We start from the raw sequence: 9,203 nt of genomic DNA, 5'->3' as shown, positions 1-9,203 counted from the left end.
TCTTGACTTAGATAATAATAATAAAAATAGATAATAGATAATAATAATAATAATAATAATGATACAATTAATAATAATCAATAATAATAAATACATATAAATCACTGTATGTAATAAATACAAAAGAAAATAGTTTCAATAATAAAACTATCATATATCAATTGTACCAATTAAATATAATTTTATAAAGATTCACAATAATAATAATAATAATAATAATAATAATAATAATAATAATAATAATAATGATAGTGATGGTGGTGATGGTAGTGGTGATGATGATAATGATGATGATAATAATGATAATAATGATAATGATAATGATAATGGTGGTGATGGTGGTGGTGGTGGTGGTGATGATGATGATGATAATGATGATGATGATGATGATGATGATGATGATGATGATGATGATGATGATGATGATAATAATAATACTATAATGAAAATATTAATAATAATGATGATAATTGTAATAATAATTTTCAATTTTTGCAATAATAATTAATACAATAATGATCACGACAAATAATAGTGACAATGATCAATAGCAATAGTAATAATGGTATTAATGAAATTGCAATACTTTAATTGTAGAATAGAACAGTAGATAATAATAGTGATTTTTAATAAATTATATAATCGAAAAACGTCAATAATATGAGCAATAGAAATAACTTAAATAGTTTTTACAAAAAAAATATTAATAATAAATAAATAAATAAATAAATAATTAAATAAATATATAAATAAATAAATAATTAAATAAATATATAAATAAATAAATAAATAAATAAATAAATGGTTAGTAATTAGCGAGGACGATGACGTCACAACGATACACGAAACAAGAAATCGATTTTTTAACCATTAACAAAATTGCTCCCCGTCTTTTTTCTTTTTAATCATTTATTACACATGTAAATGTAATTCATTTCCGTATGCATAAATATTATTGCGTGTCTCCCTGTGAACGTCTTCATTCGATGACTTAGATTTTTCGATAAAATCGTATATCACGATTTTATCCGAACAATATAATTAGATTGCATGCAACGTGAATTAATAAAATTATCAAGAGGCCATGACTAGATATTTAATCGTATAAGACGTGCGTCCATTATTTTCACGACTTAATTACGATATAATAAATAACAAGATGGTGGGCGGCACCACAAAAATTGGCCAATGAAAAAACAGTCGGTTTTGTAGATCTGTGTATCATAAATAGTACATACAGTTTAGTCAAACTTTGTTCTCTTTTATATTTCCGTTTTTCTATACGTGCGCTATACTTTACTTTCGATCACAAACTGTTTAAACATCTTTTAACGCTCAAGGACCGGTGTGATTAATTACCGGGATAGACGAGTTCATATCTCGTCACATTATATGTTTTCGATAAAAATAAAAATAGTCACAAGGGGGGAGGGGGAGTGATTAACGATCACAATTACAAACATCATGGAATACTGGAGATTGTTTATCTCTACTAGCATAACACGTATAATAACACGCGTTTTTCATTCGTCGTTTCGATACGTTTAGTTTTTCTAAACTTTCTGAAGCGAATCATACGCGCACATTTTTACCCCTGTCAAAGCTATTGTATATTTCTTACGTGTTAGAAACAATCGACATTTATAATCCTACGAAATATCTTAATTTATAACACACACCGCACTACATGACTGTACAATAATCAACGGATCCTCCGATAAACCTATTCGATCCTTCTTTTTTCCATTCTTTATCCTCGATATTTTCTTTCCTCTTGAATTTTACCTTTTGTCCTGTTTCTCTGTCGTTCTCTTTTAACTCGTAAATGAGAAAAGACCGAGCGAAGAGACAAACATAAAGAACATTAGAGAATCGACAAAGAGCGTTTCGTCATTTTGCCAATCTCTTTCTTGACGAGGTATCTTTCAAGGTAAATAAATCTTGTTCACTAATCGATTTTCAGAAAATAACGTTACCCGTCCCATCTTTGTCAGGTTTGCGTTCAAGTAAGAATAGCTCACCTAAACTTAAATCGTTTGACGGATGCATGCGATGCGACATAAAATCCGTTTTTTTTTTCGTTTCTTTAACAAATAAGTAAGCAAAATATTCGTTTGTCCTTTAGTCATGCAACTTTGATAAAAAAAGTGTGAAGGTAAGCGAATGGAAAGGATATTTTGATTTGTCAGTTTCATTAAACGGTGACCGCTCGGTATTTCTCTTCGATTCCTCTATTTTAAGGAAGAACTTTTCCTTTTACTTTTTCTTATCTCACGTAACTAAAATCAGATACCATAATGGATCTTCTTACATTTTTTAAAAATACATTTTTTACGTTTATGAATCAGGTTCTCTTATCGTGAATTATTTTCTCTTATCCTACTTATCACTCGACCAATGCAATCTGATCTCTTTTAATGCACAATAATGGCTTTCGCAATTGAATACATCATCAATACATTATAACGTTTCCAATATTTTTTTGTATGTATGATTCCATGATCGTACGAGAGATTAGAATGTATACGCGAATGATATGAAGAACGCAGGAAAATTTCGTATATTTCGTGCTGCCATTAAATACAAGAATAATTTTTTGGCCTTGGTATCTTTTAAATCGATACTTAGATGTTAAAAAATATTTCTTTCAATTTTTTGAAATCGTAAGCGATTCCATTAGAATCGAAAATCATATCCAATTTAGAATGGACAGATTTATGTATTATCTTGTATTATGTATTATCTTAGTCTTGAGACAACGTTAGTTTTATTTGTATTGGTAAAACGAAAGTTGACAATCATTGAGAATAGGAAAAAACGGAATTTTGTGGAAATGTTTTACACTTTTTTTCTTTTTTTTAAAAAAACTCAAAATATCAGTCTGATGAAAATAGATTAAAAAATGTAAACGTATTATATATAAATATTGCTACATTGACATAATTAAAAATGATACTGTTTTATAATAAAAATTTTTCAACGATAAAGTCTTTGATAAGTTTATAATTTTTTTATGGAATATTTTGATTTATTTTCCTATTTTCAGAGATTTCTATTTGGGAGAGTTTAATGATCTGAAGTAAAATATTATGAAAATATTATGAAAATAATAAAATAAAATAAAATTTCTCTATTCATTTGAATATTCTTTTTGCATTATCAATTTGGCAATAGTATGCAAACAATATCTACAGAATTTGGCTCGACAATCAGATATATAATTTCAAAATTTAGTCGAGATTTTATTCAAAACAGATTAAATTGAAATAGATTATGCACTGAATCTTGTAGTCTAAAATGATCAAATCTTTTTCTCGTTTCCGAGTATAAAATCGAATAAATTATTAAAGTTTAATGGAATAATATTTAAACGTCAGATGCTTTGTGGCATCATACATAATTGTTATTATTTGTGCAATTTTTTCGATTTATGTATCTCGGAATGTTTTATCCATCGATTTACATGTCACGCATATTTATATACCATTTCGATAATTGCGTTAGTAGCAGTAATAATGACGATGATGGTGATAACAAACCATAATATATAATAATAAAAATTAAAAAAATAATAATAATAACAATAATAATAATAATGTTAATAGAAATAATAATAATGACGATGATGATGATGATGATGGTGATGATGATGATAATAATAACAACAATAATGTTAATAATAATAATAATAATGTTAATAATAATAATAATAATAATAATAATAATGTTAATAATAATAATAATAATAATAATAATAATAATAATAATAATGTTTAATAATAATAATAATAATAATAATAATAATAATAATAATAATAATAATAATAATAGTAGTAGTAGTAGTAGTAGTAGTAGTAGTAGCAGTAGTAGTAGTAGTAGTAATAATAATAATAATAATAATAATAATAATGATAATAATGATAATAATAATAATGATAATAATGATAATAATAATAATGATAATAATGATAATAATAATAATGATAATAATAATAATAATAATAATAAATGATGGTGAGGATGATTATGATGATGATAATAATAATATTAATAATAAGAACAATAATGATGTTAATAATAATAATGATAATAGTAATGATAATGATAATAATAATGATGATGATAATAATAATAATAATAATAATAATAATAATAATAATAATAATAATAATAATAATAATAATAATAATAATAATAATAATAATAATAATAATAATAATAATAATAATAATAATAATAATAATAATAATAATAATAATAATAATAATAATAATAATAATAATAATAATAATAATAATAATAATAATAATAATAATAATAATAATAATAATAATAATAATAATAATAATAATAATAATAATAATAATAATAATAATAATAATAATAATAATAATAATAATAATAATAATAATAATAATAATAATAATAATAATAATAATAATAATAATAATAATAATAATAATAATAATAATAATAATAATAATAATAATAATAATAATAATAATAAATGATGGTGAGGATGATTATGATGATGATAATAATAATATTAATAATAAGAACAATAATGATGTTAATAATAATAATGATAATAGTAATGATAATGATAATAATAATGATAATAATGATAATAATAATAATAATAATAATAATTTTAATGATATACATGTATAGTAGTAATTAATTACGTCTATATCGCTTGCGATCTAAGAAAGAATCAATCGGTACTGTTGAAACCGTACCGCGACACGGAGAGTTTTGTCGCTGCTATTCGATCGATTTCACTTTTGTCCTTAGTTTCTTATAATTGTTATACTTCATTAGCATTAAAATGTCATTTTCGACTATAATACGATAACTAAGCATGCAACAATATTTGGAGTAATTATCTTTTTTTTTATAGTTAAAAATAATGCTTTCAATCATACAATTTATCTCACTGATTTTTTTTTCATTCATGCATATGCATACTTATATATTCTCTCATTCTCTCTCTCTCTCTTTCTCTCTCTCTCTCTCTCTCTCTCTCTCTCTCTCGGTTTTTCTCTTTTCTTTTACGTACATGCATACATACATTTTTACTTACATAACACTTTCACATCATCTCACTTTAGTCGTCTCTTTGTTTTTCATTTCTCTTCCATAAAATAACATTACTTGGGCCCGGGGAGAGTATAACTTTTTGCTTTTATTGTTTCTTTCTTTTTTTTTTTCTCTTGCCTGAATTACGTACAGAGTCGCCGCACGCTATTATCGATGAAAATTAATTTATTGTTCGTCAAAGTTCCTTTACATGCGCTCATCACTTCTCTATATCTTTTCTTCTCTCTTAAAGTTAAAACGATCATTTACTATGGGAAACCATTTTTTAAATGGCACGTCATATTTCTATGATAATTTATTTTTTGTTGTCATAGAAGGAAGCTCTTTTTCTGCCTCTCTCTTCATCTCTCGTTCTCCGTTCTTCGACGATACTCGACGCGGTCGCCATAAATGCGCATCTTGCGAATGTACAAAAATATATTATACGACATCTACAATCCGCTATAGGTATATCTAAAAGTCGTTATTTTTTTGTTTTTTTTTTTTTTTTTAATATTAATTTCTGATAATCGACACCGTCGAGCATCGTAAAGACTCGAATCAATTATTTATTATATTCGGATTTTTTTATGCATTAGTTTTTTTAATTCTTTATACATATATTTCATTAACTTTTCATTCGGTAATTTTTATCGTTTCCAAAGCTAGTGGAAAAAAGAACGTAATTAATTCAATCAAATTGGTAAAAAATTTTAATATTGATCGTTAAATATATCTTTATTAATATCTTTATTAATATTAAAAATTAATTTTAATATTAAAAAATAGTAAAAAAAGAAAAGATTTTAAATATTGTTGATATATTATCAATTTAATATTTTATGATAATATATATCATTTCAATGTAACAACTAAGATAAAATTAATAGTGTAATAAAAATACAAATTTTCAAAGTTAAAAATATTTGTTAACTTAAATAATATTATTTTATTGTATATGTAAAAAAAATAGTATTACAATTTTGAAATGTAATGCTAAAAGTTCAAATATACAATATTGTATCGTGTAATCATGTGATACGATATTATTTGCATTTACATAAATCAATTTGTTTAAAAAATTGTTAAAAATTGTCTATAACATATATTTTACAAATACGATAAATATCTCATATCTATAAAATAATCTTTTATTTCATTCTTTAAATTTTGATTTTTGGTTCTTTTATTTAAGTTATCTTATATATATGTGTTAATTTTTAAAATACTTTTTTTTAGAACTATTAATCTCTTAAATTCAAACTATTATTCAGTCTATTTTGTTTTAACGAATGAAAAGTTAATATTGGATAACGCGCAAAAATTTATCGCGTGCTAGCAAAATAATGAAAAAACACACACACATATTTGTTGCTATTAAATATATACATGCTACAAGCAATGTCTTCGTTACAAATAATTTTATTTTTAATATCTCATTTCATTATCTTCATTATCTTTTTTTTTTCCTTCTTTCGTTTTCAGTTTACGAATAAGAGATATTCATAATTGAATATGTTAAAGCTGAGAAATTTAAGAAAAAATCAACAAAAACAAAATGAAAATCAACGCAATATACTGAATTTTGTAACGAAGACATATTTCAAAGAATAATTATCGTAAAATCTATTACTAGCTAATTTTTTACTATAACAGGATCTCTCTACTAGGATTGTCAAGGAATGCATTTTTCAATTGTATTTAATTCAAGCTTCATCAAACAAAGTTACAAAAAGTAAATATTTTATCGAAAAAATTTTACAATCGATTCGAATTTCTCTTTTTCCGAAATAATTATCTTTGATTTTATGATATATTATATTCATCGATAATTTAATTTTCATATATTAGAAACAACTGAGATAATTTCGATAGTGCATTATTCTATTTAATTATAATTAAAATATAAAAATTATCGACTAAATTGTCTTGACTAATTTGGTATCTTCAATAAATGAATCTTCAATAAAAAAGAAATCACGAAAATTTGATAAAAGTTTCGTTAAATTCAATTAATTGACTGATATTTCATATTGAAATTTATTCGATTAAACTTGAACGAAAAAAAGAGGAGAAAAAGATTTGTTCAGGAAGAGAAAGATGGGGATATGGAGAAGCGAACGAGTTTAAGAAAAAGTAAGGTGAGAGAGAAAAAAAACTGATGTCATGTAATGTGAACTGAAAATATTATTAAAAAGCATTTTACAACAAAAAATAACTAAAAAACAAACAAAAATACGATTTACATTTAAATTAAGAACAATCGAGTTGTATCATCTAAAAAAAATAACATAACAAACCAGTACAAAAAAAAAAAGAAGAGAGTCTCGCATGTTCATTTCTTCTTGTGTTTCGTTATCGTCCATCATATTCGATGCAAACAATGCACGCACATTCGGAAAACACTCAGACACACATACATACGTGTACATCTCATTCCTTACTTTGGAAATAATGCGTATCAAAGTCATATCTTTTTTTATATCAATCGTGTCTCTTGAAGAAACTAAAAAAATTGACGAGAGAAAAAAATGGTAGTGATGGCTAGCTGGCAAGTGGCATCGTCTTATTTCAACTTCCATTTTGTCTACGGACATACAATAGTAATAAACGCGATAATTATAATTAATTATATATAATAATTAATCGATTATAATAATGATGATGATGTTGATGATGATAATGATGATGATGATGATGATGATGATGATGATGATAATAATAATAATGTTAATAATAATAATAATAATAATAATGTTGCTAATATTAATAATAATAATAATAATAATAATAATAATAATAATAATAATGTTACTAATGTTAATAATAATAATAATAATGTTAATAATAATTACAATAAAGTTAATAATAATAATGATGATGATGATGATAATGATGATGATAATAATGATGATAGTGATAATGATAATAATAATGATAATAATAATGATAATGATGATGATGATGATGATGATGATAAGATAAAAAAAATAATAATATGATTAATAATATTAATAACTATGAATTAAAACAGGAATACGCGATTTAAATACTAGTGGACAGATATGTTGTGATGTAAATCTTGATGGAATAAATTTTCTTTATTTTTCGTAAGAAAAAGAACTAATAATTTTACAATATTTAAGATTTGAATTTTTTTTTTCACTGAAAAAAAACAAAAACCGATATGAAAAAATGTAATTACGAAGTAAAAGAACTAAAAAAATGAATAAAAGAATTAGCATAATTAAAAGAATTGAATAAAAATGATATTTCTATCATTTTTGAATTATTTAGAGAAAAATTTCGATATATTTTAACCGGTTATTCCTTTCTTCAATTCTCTTTATACTTTTTCAAATTTTTAACTTTCTTATTCTTATGTAACTTATCCTGTAAAAATTGGCTAGAATACTGCAAATATATTCGATAAAATTAATCTATCACGAAACTTCGACAATGAATCCAATACTTTCATTATTTTTCATAACGGTAAACTGACCAATATAATAATTGATTCGCGTCATCTTCTTTCACCCATTGAAAACTCTGGAAAGGAAAGATGAATCAACCAGTTTTCTCGTTTCTATATCTCGTTGGATGAATAAGAGAGAAAATAAAATTGAAAAAAAAATGCACGAATCAACGAAAGAACGTCGATTACTGATCATCGAGTGTATCTGGCATTAAAAGATGTTAGGAATAACTTCAAGCAAGAACCTCGAATCGAATTGACAGCAAGTAATATCGTGACGACGAATTATCAAGGATCTTCTATTATGAATTTCTTATCAATTTTTCTTCCTTCTCTCACTAATTTCTTTAATATGATTTCACCATAGGAAAGTACCGAGGATTTTAGAAATTAAAAATGTTTGTAACACAACCCTATTTCACAGCACAAAATCTCATCGATAATTTGTTAATATTTATATGAATATGAATTAATCATGAGAATAGATTTATCATTTAAAAAAAAGACTATATTCTTAACATCAAATTATTTTTAAGAGGAATTAATCGAACTTATTACAAGATACGTATTCATCTATTATCTTATTTATTAACTAAGTACTATTTAACGATTTAAACTGACTTTATTTTTAGCCTAACTCGTTAAACTC

The sequence above is a fragment of the Apis cerana genome, linkage group LG2 (genome assembly GCF_029169275.1).
Source record: "Apis cerana isolate GH-2021 linkage group LG2, AcerK_1.0, whole genome shotgun sequence".
Lineage (NCBI taxonomy): Eukaryota > Metazoa > Arthropoda > Insecta > Hymenoptera > Apidae > Apis > Apis cerana.
The sequence above is the reverse complement of the archived record's forward strand: the minus strand, read 5'-3'. Positions refer to the sequence as shown.